At 48.4% G+C, this 22,043-nt stretch overlaps 1 protein-coding gene across 7 annotated transcripts in view; it reads right to left on the bottom strand.

Moving 5' to 3' along the window:
• PCDH15 (protocadherin related 15) overlaps window positions 1-20,374 on the bottom strand; it is a 639,096-nt gene extending 618,722 nt beyond the window's left edge. For 4 of the 7 annotated variants that reach the window (XM_036385473.2, XM_036385479.2, XM_036385477.2 and 1 more), the window contains exon 1: window positions 18,509-18,596. The gene's annotated coding sequence lies outside the window, so the exon portion shown is untranslated. Of the gene's footprint in view, window positions 1-18,508; window positions 18,597-19,169; window positions 19,190-19,802; window positions 20,052-20,333 lie in introns of those variants that run through there. The other 3 variants (XM_054515533.1, XM_036385480.2, XM_054515534.1) reach the window with 3 other exon arrangements.
• Between the last annotated feature and the right edge of the window lie 1,669 nt (window positions 20,375-22,043).

Here is a 22,043-nt window from a genome sequence, read left to right on the forward strand (position 1 = left end):
GTTTGCCCTGGAGTAAAGCTGGTCCCCCTGCCACAGCCCCCCCAGGCTCTTCCAGTGCCCTCCAGCATCTTACCTGGCCTGGCAATGTAAACCCCCAGGTTCAGGCTCAAACTCCTCCCAGCTCACCTGGAAGCCCTCAGGAAATGTTGCAGTGCTCCTGGAAGTGGGACATGTCAATAATGCATGTCCCAGGATCATTTCCATCCCCAGTACACAAGCCTGGTACCTGCTAGTCAACCGTGACGCTCAGTGCAACATAAGCAGGTTCTTTTCACAGCAAATAAATACTCCCAGCCATCAGCAGATTTGTATCATTAACTGATACGAATGCAAGAGAACAGATATTTTTCTGTGGGTCTCACGGCAAAGTAATCTTTGTTATAGGCTGCTCTCTGCAGAGGAATGATTGAGAGACCCACAGTTTGCAATTTGGCACAAAGTCCAACTCCTGTTTCAGTTGACTTCAGCACAATTTGCTCTCATTTCCCAGTCCAAGTTTCCTTGCTGCAGACACGTAGATATTCCTCCCACAAAGGGCACAGAGCATCACCCAGACCCAAAAATTCAGATCACCTACTTGCCCTCCTGCAGCCTGGAGCACTTCTTCCCAGGAAAATGGGGCCTCCACACAGAGAGGAGCTGCCACCTGCATCCAACAGCAAACCCAGCATCTGTGGGGAACCACGGCACCAGGAAAACACAGCTGCTTTCCAGGATTTTCTCCTGTTCTCCACTTAAAGCAGCACTGGCCAAATCCCCAGACAGAGCAGCTCCAGAGTGAGCAGGGAGAGAAGAGGATCAGCCCTTTCAGTGGTTCAAACCCAACGTTTCTCAACCAGGGCCACGTCAAAGCCGACGTCACAGCCCAGCCATAATGAAAATGGAAAAAACAGGATCATTTACTTCTCTGAAACAGGAGAGCACTGCTAATGGGCTGGGGGAGGGCAGCCAGACTCCTGGGAGCTGGGGACAAGTCCCCATGAGGCTCAGGGTGAGCACAGCTCACAGACAGGGCTCTGGGCAGAGTCACCAAGGGGAGAAGAGACCTGTAAGGTCACAGACCCTCTCTCCAGCAGCACCATCATCATCCCCAAGAGCCACATCCAGACATGTCTTGTGACTCCACCAACACCCTGAGCAACTCATTCCAGTGCCTGACCACTCCTTTAGTGATTTTTTTTTTCCTACTATCTGATCTAAACATCTCCTGGTACAACCTAAAGACATTTCCTTTAACCTCTCACAAGACACAGCAGAAGAGCCTGACCCCACCTCACCACCACCTCCTTTCAGGCAGTTGCAGAGATCACCAGGAGCACATCCCCCAAAAACACCCAGCCAAGGTGCCAAGAGGTGCCTGGAAGCCCCAGCACAGCAGGACAGACATCCCTGATTTCCCAATGTGCACAGCTAGAAAAAGTCACTGCAAAATTCATCTGCATCACTGCTGTAGCCGTTTGCTCTGGTTTTCCAAGAGACACAAGTATTTCTCAAAATAGAATGGTCAATACCACCATTCTCAAAAGCTCTTATTGATTTCTGCCCAGACTTAACAAGACATTTGACTTTCTGAAGCTGTACTTAATTTCTTTGTCGCTACGTTGCCTTTCCCTGAGCTGTGGTCCCTCCAAACACTTCGCAGCAGCAGCAGCAGCATTTTTCTCTCTTTCTCTGAACCACATAAGAAGGTGGAAGTGTTCCACATCTAGCATGGAGAAACATGGCTCTTCCCAATTCTTTTGCAAGGAACATCCTGAAATAGAGATGTAAGTAAGGGGAGAACTCTCCAATAATAAGCTACTTCTTTAAAAAGCCTATTTTTCCTAGAACCCCCAAATGGTTTGGATTGGAAGGGACCTTACAGCTCATCCAGTCCCACCTTTTGCCATGGCCACGGACACCTCTTACAGATCAGGTTGCTTCAACCTGAGCAACTTTGGATAATTTCTAGTTATTCATAGTCAAAGACCAAGATTTTTAATTTTTTTGTTTAAAGTTCCAAGATGAGAAGTGCAAAACCCTGCACTCTGCCAGCACCCACAGTTTTATATAACTTACATCAACACAACTTGGGAAAAAAAGTGAATGCAATCCTAAGAACTAGTTTATTTAAAAAAAATAAATTAAGCCTGTATTTGAACCACGTCTTTGAACAAATGATGTAGAAAACATGACTGACAAAGGATTTACACTATTTTCTGCAGAGTTTCTCCAGAATCTGCCCTCTAGCCCAGTATCAGGACAAGAATGTGCTTTGTGGAAAGAGAGGCTTTAACACCATTTGGATTTCACATAAAATGTAAGAAAGGCATCAAAACCACCCAGTGCTGGAACTGGGAGCAGAGACAGGGGGAGCAGCTGGTTCTGCTTTAGCACAGACATCATAAAACCATTTTGCTCCAACTCCTACCTCAAAAAAAGCCTCACAATGCGGCAGCAAAAAGTTGAAATTTAAGGTTATTTTTTTATATATATTTTCCTCCAAAACAATAGTTTAGTCACAAGAGATGCCACAGGGTAAAGTTATATCCTGCAAGGATAAATGAATCTGAAATTGCTTTTAAGGAATAAGTATTTGTCTGAGCTCAGAAAAGGCAATACATCAAAAAAAAGAAGGTAAGCAGCCTATTTCAGGGCATTTTACCAGTGCGTTTACTGATGGTTTATCCTCTTCCATTTTATTCTTCAATTTAGACAGCATTATTCACTGTTACTGTTAATTTAGATCCTTTTGTTTTCCTAAAGTCACACAGATAAAATGAAGGTCAGGACAAATTCACGACTGTTTCAAAATCCAGAAATCCTGATGAAGTGCCTACATGAAACGGCTTGATCAAAAAAAAAACAAAGGAAATTTATCCTCATACACAAATATGGGATAAATTCTGCCTGTTTTCTCTTCTCAGAGATGGAACATACCAGAAAGGTGCCCCTTAAGGGAAAGAAACACCTTCTGGGAGAAGGAGAAAAAAAAAAAAAAAAAGAGAACTGTAGAACTCAGCTCTTGATTTTCTTCATGGATGAAAGAAGAGATTAAAAAGATGTTCCAAATAAAAGCAGGGGATTTCTGGCATTTAAAGAACACAAAGGGAGAGGCAATGCATCAATGCCTGGGCAGCAGAGTCCCAGCAGTTCATCTTCTCCTCACTGGGCTGCTGTGTGAGTAAACAGCCAGCAGAGCTGAAGGGAGAGCACAAAGAATTCAAGGGAGAAACACAACTGGAGCTCAGCAAATCGATACCTCCAGCACATGAGCTGTGCTCCTCATTAGTCCACAGCTCATGTTAATGGCCCTTCCCATCAGGGCTTCTTGAGGGTTTTAAAAATACGGAGAAAATTAAAAGGCTGTAAAAATGCTCAGCTCGAGGAAGCAATAAGTGAGGGAAAGCTGAGAAGGGCCAAGCTAACCTTGATGCTAACTGGCAGTATAGGAACTGTGGTTCCTGTATTCCTCAATCTGTCCTGTTTGCCAGGCAGGAATTGCCATCCTGGAGCAGTAATAAGCCAGAGGAAAGCCTGCATTTGGGCACAGCTGTCAGGGAAGAGCTTCTTAAATTCAGATTTTCCCCAAAATTGTTGAGCCACCTGCATTGTTCTCCATAGATGGCTCCCAGTATAACAGGGGAAGAGAAAATTATTTTCATGTCCTCTGTTTTTAGAATTTGAATTCTTTCTTCTCTCGTTGGATGCAATTCTCTGGAGCAAAATTAAAATCAGTGGTGATAGCCATATAATAGTCTAGGGGGAGGAACATGTACCAAAACACTCTGCACTTCTGTGGTGTTTCCACTTGGAGATATTTGCTTCCATCCCCTCCTCCTTGGTATGGAAGGAAAGATGTCACCACAGCCTGCAGCAAAAGGCTGAGGTTGGACTAAAATGAGCTGTTAAACCTGAGGCCAGAGGAGCAGCAGACACAGAGCTGAGGGATCTTTTCCTTACTCTGCCATAGAAAACTGAACAAGTTGAAGGCAGAAAAACTGAACAAGTTCAAAGGTGTTGGAAATGGCAGAGCCAGACTGGCTGTTGGAAGAGCCAGAGGAGCAGCAGACACAGAGCTGAGGGATCTTTTCCTTACTCTACCATTTATTCCTACCAGAGGAGGAAAGGAGCCATGTGGCAGACAAGGGAAAAGCAGGGTCTTAAAAACAGAGAGTTCCCCAAAAACTTTGGGGGACCTTATGAAGGATGCACATTTTAGCCAGAAATTCAGGGTACACAAGTGACAAAGAGAGCAACCACTCAGGGGCAGAAAAACTGAACAAGTCCAAGGTGTTGAAAGTGGCAGAGCCAGACTGGCTGTGCTATCAGAAGGCTCCACCATTGCCACTGCACGTCCTTCTGCTGCAGGACACTCAAGTGTTTCAAGACATGAATGATATAATTGGTCACAATTATTGGACATGATTTAAGAGATGAATGATATAATGGTCACAATAATTTTTTTTTTTTGAAAAAATGGGGGAAAAAAATTCAGAGCAGCTACGTTTGTGTGTCTAAACCCTGTGCACACAGTTTTGGAAGGAAAGAGCACTCTGAAAGATGCAGAGGTCAAACATGAGAGGAGTTCACTGCCCAAGACCCACAGGCATCCAGCAAATCCAACAGCTTCTCAAAATATTCCGTCTGAGGCAGCAATAAACAAAGCTGATGTGATGTTTGTCCCCTCATTGGAACTGTAGCAATGTTATTTGGTACAACACCCTAAGGGGGACATATTCCAGAGAAAACAGACCTTGAAGGACTGCTGTGAGGGGAAAGGGAATGGAAATGCAAAGGAAAAGGGCTGGGGGAGGGCTCCAGCACGGCTCTCCCAGCCTGCAGGAACACCCTGGGCAGAGTGGAGGAGAGTAGTGGGTGCTTGCCCACCCAAATAAAACATCCCTACCTGAGCCTGCTCCTCTGGAGCTTCCCAGCTGTGCCTGCCTCCAGGTGTTGAGATTTCCTTACCCACACACTCCCACAGCTGGCTCTGTGTGCCCAGGTGAAGCCAGCAGGATCCTGCAGGAGAAAGGCACAGTGCCTGGTGCTACCTCCCTAAAGGCTGATCCTGAAGGGAGCAGAGCTCCAGCCCTGAGCAGCAGGGAGCCAGCTGAGAGCTCAGAACATTTCTAAACAATGCTGCACGTGAGCACAAAGGAGGTGAAGGTTTCCTGGCAGGTCAGACACCCCAGTGCTGGCCTGTGGGGTGGCACCACCCAACCAAGCCTGCTCAGAGCCAGATGTGCCCTGGAAACTCTCCCAGCAGGGATGGATCTGTGCCCACATCAGCAGATCCCACGGAATGATGCTCAGACACTTGCACAGCTGGGCTGGCTGCACAGGTCACAGCCCAGCCTAGGCTCTGCTCCACACCAAAGCATCTGAACTGCCTGAACCAGGCAAGGCTGCAGCAAAACTGCTCCTGCCTCTTTCATCCAAGGACAGACACACAGATTGGGGTGGCTGGGGACAGCAGAGCTGCACACATTTTCCATTAAGTGTCTTCACTGTGCAGGCTGTTTGGAGAGAGAGGGAAAGGAGGATATCAGCTTTTCTAAGCTTTTCCCTAAGCAGCACTTTGGAGTCATAGAGTGGTTTGGGTTGGAAGGGACCTCAAAGCCCATCCAGTGCCACCCCTGCCATGGGCAGGGACACCTCCCACTGTCCCAGGATGCTCCAAGCTCCAGTGTCCAGCCTGGCCTTGGGCACTGCCAGGGATCCAGGGGCAGCCCCAGCTGCTCTGGGCACCCTGTGCCCTGTGTGGGTGCTGAGGAACTGGAAGAACTTCCTACTGATATCTGATCTAGACCTGCTCTCTTTCACTTTGAATCCATTCTCCCCTGCCCTATCTCTGCAGTTCCTGCTGAACTCTCCTCTGGCAATGCTCCCCCAACCCTCAGAAGCCACACTTTCCACACTACAAATGTTAGGGGAAATAGTTTGGGTTAATCCTCGGGAACTGCACATTGCATACTGCCCACACAGCTCCAAAACACCGAGGGTTTTTTGATTTAACAAGTATTTAAACGCAGAAAATCCTCAAGCCCCAGATGAAACCTCAGCTCACACCTCTTGATGATGCTGGGAGCAAAGCAGGTCTCATAAGAGAGAGGTTGCTCCCTCTGGGAAACTACAGGCAAAAAAAAAAGGAACACAACCCCTCTCTCCAGAACAGGCTGTGGAGGCAGGGGACACCAAAAAGGGCAGGAAACTACTTCAGCAAAAGGACAACGCTGGCACAATAACAAACACGAAAATATGGGTCTTAAATAAGCACAAATTGTAAGAGATAGGCAGAGTAATTTGAGCAATCAGCCTTTGGCTGAGAAGAGGGAATATTACCCATGACATGCTTTGTTTTGTGAGAGGGAATGTGCAGCCAGGCAGGCTCAATGGTCCCCTCAAGCGCTGAGTTCCCATGAGAATTTTAACAAAGCCACTTGTTTATTTGAGCACTTGAAGGAAACGATTTTCTAAATGACCACTCAAGAGAGGCAGAAAGCAAACAGAGCTCACCGAGGAGCAGGGCACAGGTGAGCAGAGCCATCAGAAATGGCTTTGGGGAACCCAGGGCAGGAGGCTGGCTCCTGGGATCTCCTGGATCTAACAAGGGATCTCCCCAAAAGACCCTGCCAAGGGTTCTGTTTTAAAGGCTGTCATGGGTCAGCGTTCCACATTTTCTTTTTCATAATCTTGTTGCAAAAACAGCAGAAGGTCTTGGTTTTCTTTCATTTCTTTTCATTTTTTAAGCCCAAGGAAAAAAATTCAGGTTTTTATACTGAAACAAAACAAGAAGCTGAAGCCTGCATTATTTTAAAGAGCAATGCAACACTTTGAAGAAGCTGATACAACAACACTGAAAAGCAGGGATGGCACAGAACATGGGGAACAAGACTTTGGACCATATTTGAAGAGAGAAGTTACAGTTTTTACCTCCTGCTCCCTAATTCCACCCATTTCCAAAGGAGCCAGGATGCCCATCAATCCGAGCAGATTAAAATCTAATGACCAATCTTTTGCCATTAGACATGCCTGCCTACCTTGGAGCCAACATCCAGCCTTGCAGGTGAGAAGCTCTGGGTTTGTTTCTAACAGCTCTCAAAAATAATTTTCCAGGTTCTGAGCTCCTCATTATAGCTGATTTCAGAGTCCAAAATTCATTAGTTGTGCTTCACCACCTCCCAGCTGACACCATTGTACAGTGCAGCCAATTCCTTGGAGCTCTGACACTTCTCCCAAGTATACAAAGGTGATCTTTTTTTTTTTTTTTTTTTTTTTTACTTTCTGTGGAAGGAAACATAACAGCAATGGAACAACACACTTGCTACGTGCTGCAATGGGATTGAAAAAGGGAGAAGAAAGGAAGAACTGATTGTATGTCTTGAGACTGCCAGCAAAGCTTGCTTTGTGTTCTTAACAAAATTTCAAGTCCGTGGCCTGCCTGAAATTATATAAGGATGGGTCAACTAAAATGTGTAAATGGTTCCATGCTAACCACAGGAGAAAAGCCACTGCCAACAACTCTGGACCCTGTGATCTGGGAAACATAGATTGTTGGTTTTAAGTAGCTCCATTTGGATGTATTTTTTTAAAGTAGAGATGCTGCTAATTTGACCTCTAAATCTACCTGACAGATATGATGGAATTGAAAACAAGATTTAATCGTATACAGTTATTAAAAAACATACAGCTGGGCAGGGCTGGCATACAGTTCCTCAGAAAGGCTGTGGTCATCAGACTGGGAAAAGAGAAACACCTGAAAATAAAGTTTTATTTTATATGGCAATGTGGATTAATCCTTCTGAGCCTGGTGTTGGTCATGCTAAGGGCAGCTGCACTCCCTTCAGTGCCTGCCTCAGATTTCACATCCAAGCTTCCATGTTTCCATGCTCTCCTGCCTCAGATTTCACATCCAAGCTTCCAGGTTTCCATGCTCTTCCTGCCTCAGATTTCACATCCAAATTTCCATCTTTCCAAGCCCTTCCTCCTTCAGATTTCACATCCAAGCTTCCATGTTTCCATGCCCTTCCACCTTTGCATGCAACAAAACATCTTCAGCACAGGATTTCTCCATTTTCCATGAGAACCAATCCACTTTTGCATGCCCATGGAACACACAACCCTCTATCAGGTCTGATTTGAGCTGAACCAAAGCTAAAAGTGGTTCCATGGCTTTTAGAGGCTCTGGAGAGAATTTAAGCACTCACAAGTGGATATAGCTGTAAAAACAGGTAAAATGGGAAGAAGTCCTGTTGGAGCTCCCATTGCTCCTCAGCACTGTGAGCAGGACACTGCCCCCAGCTCATCCCTGCCTCCTTTCCAAGGTCTCCAGACAGCTCAGCAAGGCAGAGCACCATCCACCCTCATCCTTCCCAGAGGGGTTTACAGCCTAATCCCAAATTTCCAGCTTCTTCTCAAATTCTTGAGCCCCACAGCCTCATCCACATCCATACCACCAGCAAGCAGCACATTATTCCTAAGCCTGCACAATTCCTTCAGCTAAAAGCAACAAGGGATCCATGGATAACGCCACAGAAACTGCCACCAATTCATGGGTTAAAGCCTTTTCCCTACCCCTCCAGAAGGCTGAAATAGTTGTAACCAGGCTGGAGAACACAACCAATTTATTACAGTGCTCGTTTCTTGCTGGCTCCCTCCTGCAATGCCTCTCACTGCTTCCAGCAGAATGTTAACGGCGAGAAAACGGAGCAGTGGGGAAAAGGAAACACTGTTGCTACAGATGTGAATGTCATGTAAATGTCAAAGCTCCTGTTAAAATTTGATCAGGAGGCTGAGTGAAAGGGAGAGAGTGTTTCTGTGAGTAAACCAGCACATTAACAAGAGTTGCTGCCTGTCTGCTCACAACAGGACCCCAGTGATGGATTTCATAATTCTTAATTTCCTATGTAATATTAAGCTGCAATTGATTTCACTAAAAGATCATATAAAGCAATATAAGAACTGCAAACAAATGTTGGTTGACAAGATGGAACTACATCAGTCTTAAAATTAAAATTTTTGTGTGCTTTTTTCTACAACTGCACTTCATTAAAAAAAAAATCACTTATTTTGCATTACAAATAAATGCCCCTCTACTTAGAAAGACCTGGAGCATGTGCAAATGCAATGTGCATTCATTCACCTGAACCAGGAGACACAAGGTGGTTTCCCACAAAATCCCAAAAAGCAGAACTCCAGCAGACACTATAGGGACACAGATAATTGCAATGAACCAATCTCCAAAGTTTGGGGTTTTTTTGGAAAGGAACTGTTTTTTCCATGATTTCACAGTCCCACTGGACACTTTTTCTTGGTGAACCTCAGGAAGGAGACGTTCCTATCTCGGGGACTCTCTCCCTGCTGTGTATCCTCAGTTCTGCCGTTTCAGGACCCTGGACATCTCCCAGACCGCTCCAAGAGTTCCAGCGGCGAGGTGAAAATGTTACTGGCACAGGAGAGAGACATCTGTCTACAGACAGGAGCAGGGCACTCGATTGGATTTTAGGAAGGAATTGTCGGTGATGAGGCCCTGGCACAGGGTGCCCAGAGCAGCTGGGGCTGCCCCTGGATCCCTGGCAGTGCCCAAGGCCAGGCTGGACACTGGGGCTGGGAGCAGCCTGGGACAGGGGAGGTGTCCCTGCCATGGCAGGGGTGGCACTGGATGGGATTTAAGATCTCTTCCAACCCAAACCAGTCTGGGATGTAGCTGCTGGTTTTAACACCAAGCAGCATAAAAACTTGCTTCACTCTACAACACACAGACTGAAAAACTCTATAGCAACGTTCAGGTTACTCGATGCAAATATAGGACTAGAAAAATCATCCAGCTCCATAAGACTCTCTCCAGCTTTACATGTGCCCAGCAAACCACCACCTCCTCTCAACACACAGGAATTATCTCTGGCACAACCAAAGCCAGCCTTATTCCAGTTCAGAATTACTTTCAAACCAGTCCAACAATTGCCCTGAACTGATCCCTTTCTACCCAAAAAGTGCCCACTTCTATCAGATGTGCATGGCTCAGAAGACTCTGTTCATTCTGCAGTAGCCCTGACATCACAGTTACCTGTTGTGCCACCAAAACAACCTGCTCACTTCTTCCACAGGAGTTACACAAGGATATCCTTGGAAAGAACTTGGAATTTCATGCCCTCAATGACATCCTCTGTGGCTGGCAGCCCAAGCCATAAACTTGTCACTACCCTGAAAATTGTGGGAGGGCAAGAGAACATAACATCCATATTTCTGATGGATGAATCCCTTTGGTTTGAGACTCCCTTCATAGTTAGATGTTATTTTTTTTTTTGGTAATCTGCCTTCAAAGATATTAGAATAGGAACATTGTCAAAGACTCTAAGGGAGATCATTGTAACCCCTCCAAAAATGAGAGTTTTTAAGGGATTTCAATAATCCTCTGTCTTTTCCCTTCAATGAGGCAATGCAGGCACTGTCTTCTACTGCCTCACTGCTGTTTGAAGTCATAATCAGGAAGGAATAAAGCTGAAAGTTGCAGTGCCAGTGGACAAAGCCTCCATCTATTATGATTTTCATGAGCAGCCCGATTCATCTTCAGTAGTTTCAGTTCCCCCAGCTTCCTCCCCAGATGAGAAAAGGCCACACTGGTGGCCAGCTTCCCTGTCCTGCTGTAGCTGCCATATTGCTGAACTTCCCTCAGCCACAGAAACCTCTGGATAAACCCAGAGCAGCTGCAGAGAGGACAAACACCACCCAGCAGGAGCCTTTCCCCTCTCTCTGCTCTGCTCCCCGAGGGGGCTGCCAGGCACAAGGACACCACAGGGACTGCTGGGGAATTCCTGGGTAATTTACTCCTCTCCCACTCCAGCTGGGTTCTCACAGGATCTCATTCCCTCGAGCTTTTCAAAATACAGAGTGAATTTTACAAGCCCAGGGGTTCAGCAGTCATGAATCCTATTTTATTCAAGGCTGTATATCCTTAAAAACCAAACCCATCTGAAGCTCACTGGGTGCATTTATCCTTCCTCAGGTATAAGGACTTATGCAAATAACCTTGATTCACATTAAGTGTTATAAGATATATCTTTTCCTAAACTGAAAGGTTTATTCCGATGACAGGCATTGCTCTCAGAAAGTAAAAAAAAAAAAAAAAAAAAAAAAAAAAGCAAAAAAGTAGTAAAGGAAAGCTGCTGAAGAAGATTATTATCTGCTCTATGATTGATTTGGGCATCTGAAAAGGAAAAAGTCCAGCAACTTAAGTAAAACGAGAGTCCTGGAAAGCTCCTTGACTATCAAAACTGCAGCAATTTCATTATTATGAAGAAATTCATTCTAGTGGACATCTGAGTAACAGAGTTCAGACTGCTCTTGAGAGATTTAAAGATCCTATTTGTGAATGTTAAATAACTTGAAGTTCCATAAGCTAAATGGATTCAGAAACCAGTCAGTGCTTCTTTGAATTTGTCTTGTGCTCACACATCTCTCTCCCCCCCTCCTTTCGTTGACAGGAACAAAAAAAATAAATAAATTCAATGACAATCTACTTCTGCATCAAGTTGTTCATTTTTCCTTGTCATACACATGGCACTGAAGTGTCACAACCTAATTCCATTACAGTGTGGGTTTCATTTCTAGTTTGCACTCAATTCTAGATACAACAAGTCAAATTAAATACACCATATTCTAATTACTTCCACTGTGCTGCCTCACCAACAGTTTCCTCAAACTTGCAATCTCTGTTTGCAGACAAGGGCAGAGAAGAAAGCCCTGAGTTATTTTGTGTTGTTGAACACACCACCAGAAACCAAAGGTTCCCAAGTTATTTCAAGCTTGGATATTACCCAAGTGTAAAAACTGGAAGAAAAAACCCAATAACTTCATAATCCATAAATTGAGTTTGCTTGGTGAAGCACAGTTTTGTTCAGGGGAGAATCTTGGGAATAAGGATCAGCCATGGGGCTCGAGAAGGTAAAACCTCAGAGTGCAGCCACTCTCAAATATTTGTTGTTTAGAGGAAACTCTCAAAAAAAAGTTTAATGAAAGCTCAATCAAAACCACACCAACAACATTTGCCTCTTCTCCTACTCCCAAAAAGCCATCATGGATTTCTCTTTTTAGAAAAAGATTCTTTTTCTCCACAATCATGACAATAATCATCATCACCATCATAGAATTCGGGTTGGAAAGACCTCCAAGATCAAAATCCAGCTGCAAATCCAGCCCTGCCAAGCCCACCTCCAACCCATAATCCAAGTGCCACCCTGTCCAGTGCTGTAGAATCCATCCCTGAGATTTGCCCAGCTCCTGTGATGGGAGCAGGCTGTTTGCTTGACTGGGGGAACACCCTGCAAAGAGGCCAAATTCTCATCAAGATCTGCGAGGAGGGAGCACAAAGCTGCCCAAAGTCACCCCAGCAATGTTTGGAGCTGCCAGTGCAAGGAGCACCCTGATGTCTCAGTGGAACTGCTGGCTCTGAATGATGGGTAGCAGGGAAATGTGGAGTTTCACACTCCCATGGGGCTAGGAGAGGGCACCCAGCTGACAACAGCCACATGGAGCATGGCCATGGGAGAGCTCCCAGCACATCCAGACCATCAGATCCATCACAGGAGTTCTCCCCCTCTTGCCACAACCATGGAAGTGCCCAGTGGAAGACAGCACCTGCTGAGACAGGGGCCCTGCTATTCCAGAAACAGAGGGGGAAGCTGAAAATGTTGCAACCAGCCATTCAAATTTCTGTTCACACTGGGATTAGTATTCATGTTTTTGTCAAAAGCACCACACGAAATGCAATGAACAGATTACAGTTGTATCTCTCACCCAAAGGGAAAAAAAAAAAACACCAAAACCCTCCAACAGCTGGACACAACCAGAATTTGAATGGGAAGCACAGGAGTATTTTTATCTATTTAAAAAATGCAAGAAGGAACCGAGTGAATGAAGTAAATACAGCAATCAGCACATGGGTGAAGTGAGCGCAACAGCCTGGCTGTGCAGGAAGGTTCCCCAGTTACAATAAGAAGTCTGGAAAATGGACACATCACAGCACCAACCCTTACCACACAGTCCTCCCAGATCCTCAGGCACTGCTATTTACACCTTCCTTCTTACAACCTGGGTCCTAAGTCTTGAAACACAAAATTGTTTGGGTTGGTTTTAAGTAGAAACGTGTGCTAACGTGTATTTCTGGAAAAACAAGGCTATTTTAAGCACCAATTCCCATCCAGATCTGATTGCCCAAATACCAAATTAATAACAAGCACTGGCTGTATATTTGTCTCCCACTAATTAAATTATTTCAACCAGAGCAGCATTTCAGTTCTAAGCATAACCTTTACTTTAGAAAGGACTCACTACTCTTAGTGAGATGTCTCCTTAAAATGCTTTACCAGGACTATTTTTCTCCTTGCATCTTTTCCAAACTGCTCCCAGAAATCTTCCCAACAGCTTTAATCAGTCAGCTTTGCCTTTTTACCTCACTTTCTTCTCTCAATACCTCAAATGGTTTGTTCAGGTTAGAAAGTGAAGCGTATGAACTAAATTAAAAAAAATAAGGGAGCACTTCAGTGGCAGAAAACAGCTGCAGCCTTTGTGGCTCTTCCCTTTGAACCTCTCTCTGTTGCTCTTTTTTCCTTGCCCTTCAGACTGCACTATTCCAGGGGATTTATTTGAACCAGAACTGGTTTTTTCTGTGTCGCAGGGCATTGTTTGATGACAGACAAAACAGGCTGGACAAGGACAGCACTCCATGGCCCTTCCTCAGGCAATCATCCAGGCAAGCTTGGATCGTTTGAAGTTCCAAGGAAAACTGGGAGAAAGCCCAGCATTCCTCTGTTCACCTTTAGGCTGAGATTGCAATCTTGATGCCACAGGTGCCAACTCCCACTGGAGCATTATTTCCCAGGGGTTATGCCCAGTATGAGCCAGCAGAGCCTGGGCAAGGCTTTCATCCACAGGGTGGGAGAGCCTGACTGGCTCCTGGCTCATCCCAGCCCTGCTGTCCCTGCAGCTGCAGCTTCCTAACTGAGGTTCACCACTCCTCTGCCTGGGCCTCTAATTGCTCTCCAAAGCCCCTGCAAGAAGCTCCCAGCAGAGACAAAGTTCCTCTGATGCAGCCCAAACAACAACGAACACCTTCCCCTGCCTTTCCCACACAGGCAGGGAGAAGAGAGGCTCCCTTGCTCGTCCCAGTTCAGCAGTGCTGGGGTTTGCTGCACCCTGCAATCTCTAAGGCAGCTCCTTAAGATTTTGTGGCTGCCCCCCATGATCCCTGGAAGTGTCCAAGGCCAGGCTGGATGGGGCTTGGAGCAGCCTGGGATAGTGGAAGATATCCCTGCCCACAGCACAGGGTGGGTCTGGATGGGCTTTAAGGTCTCTTCCAGACCATTTTGGGATTCTGGGATTAACCAAGTGTGAGAAATAGCTACTCACTTTTCATAGTGTAGGAAGGTTTATTAAACCTTATAAAAATACAACAGAAGACTGAATACAGAAAATGCTGGGAGCAAAAGATTTTCCCTGCCATATGCTCAGCCCCCTCACACTGGAGGTTTTCCCTTTTTAACCCTTCTTTGCTGTCCAGTGGTGGAGATCTCTTCCTCAAATCCTGACTGGAGGTCAGTGTTCTACAGTGACAGGCCAGCCCTCCCAGATGTCCCAGCTCCAGCTGTCCCTTGATAACCATGTGAGGGGGTAAACTATAGACCTATAAAACTTTTCTTAACCTGTATACATGATATTTCTCCATTAATTGTGAGTCAATCATCACATTACCCATCTATCACACAAGTTTTGAGGGCAATCACACTGACAAGGTCGAATTTCTGCCAACAGAGGAACTCTCTCCTTCTCCCTGCTGGCTGTCCCTTCCCAAGTGAATCCAGGGAGAACAGCCTTGTCCCTGGCACACACAAAGCTCTGTGTTTTGGGTGCATAGAAGGGACACAAAGAGTTCAGATCAGTAGATTTATATGTACAAAACAGACACTCTTAAGTGACTTGAGCTCTTCCTTCAGAGGTTTGTCACCAGCCATCAGAATTACTTGTTCCACCTTTGGAGCTACAGCTTGATCAAAGTCCAGCAGATATGCAGGAGCCCCAGAACAGCCTGTCATCCTAACCCTAAGGGCTCAGGAGCACCCCAAGCCACTGCCAGGGGATCACAGCCACTGCCTCCAGTGCCAGAAATAAACCACTTCCCACTGCTGCTGAGCTAGTCCTGATTGTCAAGTCTCTTGTAATAAATCACCTAAGCATGAAAAGCTGCAGGAGCATCTCCTCTCCTGCTCTGCTGTGCTTGCACAAGCTTTTTAGGCACTCAGTGTCTCTTCCCCCAAAAGACTTCACATCAACAAATGCATCACATGGAATCCTCTGGTAGCAGCAAAATTAATATATACCTGCAAGGCACTTCTTTTCCCTTCATCAATCAGTTGATTAGTTATTTTTAATTAAAACAGCAAGCTCTGATTGCAGGATTTTGAGCAATAATCCCTGCCACTAACTACTGTTTTCTATGGTTCAGACACTGAATTTATAAACTATTAATAGGACAGAACAAGCAAACTTGGGTTTAATCCTCAAGCAGCGTTTTGGCTTGATCCAGATTTCAAGCTTCCACTATTCAGTTATCCCTCACCGTGTTTCAAGTACCAAGAAGTAAATAATAATTGGCTAACAGATCAGTTTTCATCTGTGCACTCTGAGTTTCAGACAAAAACAGCTGGTTCACACACAAAAAGCCCCAATGCTCCATTCTGACAGAAATCTGTTAAGTTTACTTCAAGCTTGGATGAAGAAGATCCAAAAAGAACCTTCATGGGTAAAAAGGTTCTCTTTGCCAAACCAAAGGTTTAATATCAGACTTGCTGTTAAAACTGAACTAAGACCAGATTTTACTTTCCTATTTTCAGATTTTGCTGCTTGGCTGGACAGAGGCCCACACATAGACACAAATATTAAAAAAAATAAATGAATGTTAAAAAAAGGAACGCTACTGTTCATGTTCTTTTCCTGTTTGAGAGCATTTGGACTAAGGCTGAATTGCTACCAGAAATTTACTAGAGCCATGAAAAGTGCAAAGCGACTGGTTTCATTTCCTTCAGCTGCTTGCTAACCAGGAGCAAAGTTTTAACAACTTATGGCCCTCGCTGGAAGCTGTTAACAAGGTACTTAAATCCCAGGGTTCTGGGTTATATGTCCATGGATTTCAGGCTGCTAAGGCATGGGAAGAAGGAAAGAGCAGCAAATGAGGGAGACCACTTTATAAGGATGTGTCCCACCAAGTAAAAATGTGGTTCCTGAAGCGTCCAGGAGCAATACATAAGGAACTTATGGAAGTTTAGATTGTAAATTGAGGGAAAAGAACTCAAGTGAAGTTCTAATTCCTGTCTGATGCCCCTGGCAAAGCTCTGTATCCCTGAATCAGCCCTGTGGCAGCTTCTGAAGCACAAAGCTTCAGCCTACAGCAAGTGCCCAGCCAGCACTGCAGTGGAGCTGTCCCAAACAGCCACCAAGCCCAAGCCATCCCACACAATCTGCTCCATGGACACACAGCAGCAGCAACTCTTTGTGCTTCAGGCTTCCATCTCTGCACAGAAAATCAGAGCCCAGACCTGAGAAGCTCATTTGCACAGCTGATGTGATGCTTCATTGGTGGAGGGATGAGTGATAACCATGGTCTCACAGAGCTGACTGAACCTCTTCATCTGCAAAACCGAGCTAGCACTCACTTTGGAAGGTGTTTAGCAGGTTGCTCTACCAACCATTCCAATTTTGCCTGAGGAATGAGGTACTCTAACACTTTTCCAGATATGTGCGTTTTCATTGGGAAGTTACAGAAAAAGCAGGATAGGAAAGCTGCACGTGAAACATGGAATAAAAACAAGAGCAAGAGTAATTTAAGTGTCCCTTCACTTGTCTGCGGTCATTCCCTTGCAGATTAAGCTCGTGTCACCTACAGACACCGAGGGTGACACAGGGGGTCCAGCTGAAGCGAGAGGGGAGAGCCAGTAGTCCCTGATTTGGGAATCACCTGCCTCAAATTGCCCAAAGCTTTGACACTCCAGAAAGTTGCAATCAGGGCGGGCTCCCGTGCCGCTGCTGTGGGGGACAAGGCTGTCACTCCTGCGGCAGTGCCAGCACGCTCCCGTTGTCCCTTCAGGGCACAGGAAAAGCATCCTGGCACCCGTTCCGTGCTCCATGCGCACCGGGCTCTGCTGCCAGGCAGGAGGAGATCGCATCTCTCAGGGAGAACTGAATTTGGAAAAGTTACACGGCAGGAACAGTTTGCATTCATCCCCAGCTTGCTACGTGGGATCTCGAGAACATTTGCTTTACCACTCCAGCTATACGGTCTGATTTTATTTTTAAATGTCTCTTTTTTTTTCCCCAGTTTCCACTCATCAGAGAGCAAAACTGTTCTCAGTCGAAGTGAGAAACGTATTTGCCTAACACGCAGACAGCCCAAAGAGCAGTCTGAGAAATTTCTATGTCACGAACCTCCTCCCGTCGGGGGGTGGGTGGGAGCAGACACGGAAATGTTTCCACCTCAACTTTTGATGCTGGGAGTGGGAGCAGCCGCCTTGCCAACACAGGGGCTTCCCCCCACACCTCGGCGGGGCCCGAATGAGTCAACGGGAATTGATTTGCATCCAAAAACCCCCCCCGGCTACCACACCCCTCCCTCCGAATTAGCATCCAATCATCATTAATGGCCACTGCCGAAACACGCAGAGGGGATGGGAAGGCGGCACCTGCCTCTCCCGGCATGACACCACCCACACCCCGGTGCTGCTCTTCCCAAGGCAATCCCAGTGCTCAGGCTCCAGCCCCCACGGCTGACCTCACCCTACACCCCTCAAGTTCGCACAACATTTCAAACACATCAGCTCGCACCAGCCACGGGGATAGATAAAACCACTGGGGTGTGTAAAAGGCTGGCAGCAGAGTCACATCACCTACCAGGAGCGGGGCACCGGGGTTACCCTGCTGATTCCTGCCATAATCCCGCTCCCAAAGCTTCCCGAGCCCGGGAAGGTGTCTCTGCGCAGCTTTGCGGTTGCAAGGCGAGGAGCTTCCCGTCTCCCCTCCGCAGGACTCCCCCGATGCCTGGAGGAAAAGGCAGCGGGGAAGGCACCCAGCACCGCTCCGCTTCCCCCGAGGAGCTCGGAAATGAGATGGAGCAGCAAGCAGGCTCTCCCGCGCCAAGTATCACAGGAGCGGAATACTAACGGGTTCCTTTCTTTTACCCATTACCACATGCAGATATTAAAGTCTGAGCGCTGCATTTCTGCCGATACCGGCCCTCGCAAATTAACCCTGCATCTCAAAGCGACACCACAGTAGTTGAGGTCACCGTCTCTCCTCCGCTTGGCGACAGGGACCGATGGGGAAGGGGAGGAAGAGATGGGTGTCTGTCCTCGCCGAAGGAGGCTCTCCCGGCTCCGGGAGGGTGGGAGCCGGGTGGGAGCCGAGGCAGCCCCGGAGGAGCCGCGGCAGGGCAGCTCCAGCATCCCCCCACCCGCGCATCCCTCCGTCGCCCCCGACTTACCCCCGTTCCGCCGGGAAACTTTCGGCCGCGCCGGGCAGCGGGACGGGCCGGGGGCCGCCGCCCTGTGGCAGCGAGGCCCGCGGGCCCCGTGCGGGCTCGGTGCGGGCTCGGTGCGGGCTCGGGGGCAGCGGCGGCGCCGCTCCGCCCGCCGGGGCCAGCGCGGCTGCGGCGCTGCCTGCGCAGGGCGGGGGGAGCGGGAGCGGGGCCGCCGCTGCCCCCCCCGGCTCCCGGGAAAGCGCTGCGGAGCTGCGGAGCCGCGGCTCGTGCCCGCCTCCCGCATCGGCGAGAGGGAAAAAAAGGAAGGGAAGAAGGGAGGGAGGAGCGGGGAAATGGGGGAGAAAGAAGGCAGCAAGCGTTCGCCAGGGCGCCGGGCATCGCCGCCGCGGCAGCCGCTCCTCCGGGATAGCGCAGCCAACTCCCGGGCAGCCCCGCCGCCCGCCTTGTCCCCCGGCCGCGGGCCCAGGCAGCGCACGGCAGAGGGGCCGGGGGCTCCGGGCGTGCTCCTTCCCCTCTCCATCCCTCCCTGCATCCCTCCGCGGCTGCGCTGCGCTCCCACCGCGCCCCCCGCCCTGCCCGAGCGGGAGCAGCTCCGCGGATGGAGCCCCCGGCAGAGCCGCGCTCGGCGCTCCCCGAGCCCAACTCCGGAGCGGCGCGCACCCACCGCCGAGCGAGGCTGTGCTCCTGCCGATGCCTGGTCCCCAAATGCCACCTGTAGGTAGGCCTGTTTCCTCCGAGGCTCGGTCTCTCGGCTGCCACCCGCCCGAATCCGGCGAGCGAAGTTTCAGGTGGCGAATCAACACCGCGGGGACCTGTTGGGTGCGCGGCGGGCCAGCCCCGCCGCCGGCTCCCCGGGAACATCCCGCACTAACCCGGGCCAACCCGCTCACTGCGGGACCCCGAGGGGGAAAACCCGCGGGTGGCAGCCTAAAACAGCACCAACCTTCGCTTCCTAATGAACAAACTCCGCGTTTATGGCTGGTACAAGGGAAGTGGCAAGCTAAAGCGCTGCTGGTTTCAAACGCAAATGTTCACTGCTTCACCCTGCCCCCTGCACTCAGCTCCAAGCCGGGCAGGACAGGCTCTCTCCCTTGGAAGAGAGTTTTTCCTTAGCTAAGTGAATACAAAAGGCGAATTTGCCCGTTTAATTACACCAAACTCCCCTCCCCTCTTGCCTTCAAACCCCTTCGTTGGGTTCACCTGTGCTCCTCCCTCACACTTCTGCGGGCAACTCCATCAGCAAAACCACCAGCACCTGTCTGTAAAACCTTTTAAAAAGAAAATAATCACTCCTGACCTTTCACGTGAAGACGACCGCGTAAATCCCGAATGTCTCAATATCCTCTCAAATCCAACCGTCAGCGTAGACTCAGGACCCACAAATTTCCCACACGGAAGCTGAGTAAAATCTGTTCTTCCCCCAGATATTTTCAGAGGACCCTGCTAATCCCTTTGGAATCCTAATAACCAATCCCAGCCTTCCGAAGGACTCGCACTGGATTTCAGGAGTCCCGAGGAGCTCTAACACTCCGCAAATTCGCCAAGGAGCGCACAGCTCCATCCGAGGGAAGCGCGATGCTGCCGAGTAGCATTCGAGTGCATCTTCCACGTAGCAGCACCCACCCCTCGGAGACCCTCACCGCGCTGCTGGCCACGAGCAGCGGCCGGGAGCCACCGGGGCGAGGGGCTTGGGGCGAGAGGCTTCGCTCCCGCACCCGCTCAGAGCGCGGGGCCGCAGCTCCCGCGGCCTCGCTGTTCTGCTGAGGCTCCCCCATCCCGTTCCACCTCAGCCCATCCTGTGCCACCCCCCGGTACCCCCGGTTCTCACCTCCTCCTCGGGCCGCGGCTGCCTCCGCCTTGCCCCGCTCGGAGCCGCGCTCGCCAAACGCGGGCGGAGTGTGCCCCCGCCGCGGCTCGGAGGGACGGCGAACTGCAGCCGCAGGCACCGGCCCCCCTTCCTTCCTCCCTTTCCCTTCCCGCCCCGGCACCCCCGGCTCGTCCATCAGCGCCTCCTCTTCCTCACCTCTGCGCCCTGGTTTGACTCGCCAGGGAGGGGGAAAAGCCGCAAATTTGGCCGGAACAGAGAGGAACCGCACCCGATTGCGAGAGCGGGATTAGCTCGGGGATGCTGGTGTGGGGTGATCTCCGTGAAGTAAAAAATGAATGTTAATTCCAGCGGCTGGAGGGGAAATACGGTGTGTCCCGGGGCTGGCATTGAGTCAGCTCATTAGCAGAAGTGGAGTTTAGGCTTCCAGCAGTTGTCCTTGCACATTTGTCTTTACAAACAAGAGATAATTGTAAAGATCCTCATGCACTTCAATAAAGGTCCACAAGCTTCCTCGTTAATTTGCTTTAAATATAAGCATTTCCTAATATGTGAGCTTTGCAGGCTGAATGGGAGATTTTTGGTGAACTACCTGAATAAAAATCTCAAACAGGCAGGGTCAGCAGCCTGTGGAATCAGGGATTTAGCCATTATTCATGTTTTACTTCAGTATTTATGAACAGCACTGCACACACACTGAAACTTCTCCTACCTCTGCTCCCAAAGCTTACAAACTTAAGCCCAGATCAGTGGAGTAGCCCAGGCCAGGCTCCTCCACTCAGAAGAGGATGCAAGAACAATTATTCAGCAATAAAACCCCCAGAAAACTGAGGTTGGCTGGAGATCCCAAATCCCAACCCCGTTGCTGCTGCTGCTGCTCCCACCACACCTGCTTACATGAAGACAGGAGTAGGGCTTATTTTCTGCCCACAAGAAAAGTTCCCCAAGTTCCTCTTAGCCTTGCAGCAACTTTGCTTGACCCAGGTCCTCTCACTAAATCAGCAGAAAACTCAGCTGGCAGCCAAAGGCAGCATTTCCTTCATCTTTAACAAGCCAGGGGGGATCACTGAGGAGTCAGATAAGCAGCAAAGCCAAGCTGAGCAGACCTTGCAGGTGATGCAGGACCATCCCCTTCAGCTGCCAGTTGTTCTTACACTTGCTCAGCCACCTCGTGACCCCTTCTGCTCAATTTCACCTCTGTAAATCCAGATTAAATCCCCCCGCTGAACCTGAGGCTGAAATTTCTTCCCTCGCTTTCTCTGAAGGTAAAAATCAAAAGTAATTTTGATTCAGATGGAGCCTCCTTGTGCTCCTCTCCCATACAAAAGTGATGAGAGCAGGGATTTCAACCCCTGTGGTACCCAGATGCTTTAAAGGTACACTGTAAATATTTGAATGGCAACGTGCACTTTGCAAATCAGCTCACAGCTCATGCCTCAGCACCATCTGTAAGCACACAGGTGAGTGAAAACCTCTCTTCTCTTACTTCCCTTCCCTCATGCTTCTTTAACATCCAAATTTTCCATGGCAGAGGGTTAAAATTAAATTATTTTAAAGGTCCCTTTTAACCAAAAACCATTTCTGTCATTTCAAATTTATTTTGATTTCTCTGTTAGCAAACCCAGAGGGAGGTAGGTTGAGGAAGGAACCCTCATTCATGTCTCCCCCACCTCTAAATGCAGCACAAATTCTCTGTGTTGTGACACGTGAACA

Source organism: Molothrus ater, chromosome 8, assembly GCF_012460135.2.
Source record: "Molothrus ater isolate BHLD 08-10-18 breed brown headed cowbird chromosome 8, BPBGC_Mater_1.1, whole genome shotgun sequence".
Classification (NCBI taxonomy): Eukaryota; Metazoa; Chordata; class Aves; order Passeriformes; family Icteridae; genus Molothrus; species Molothrus ater.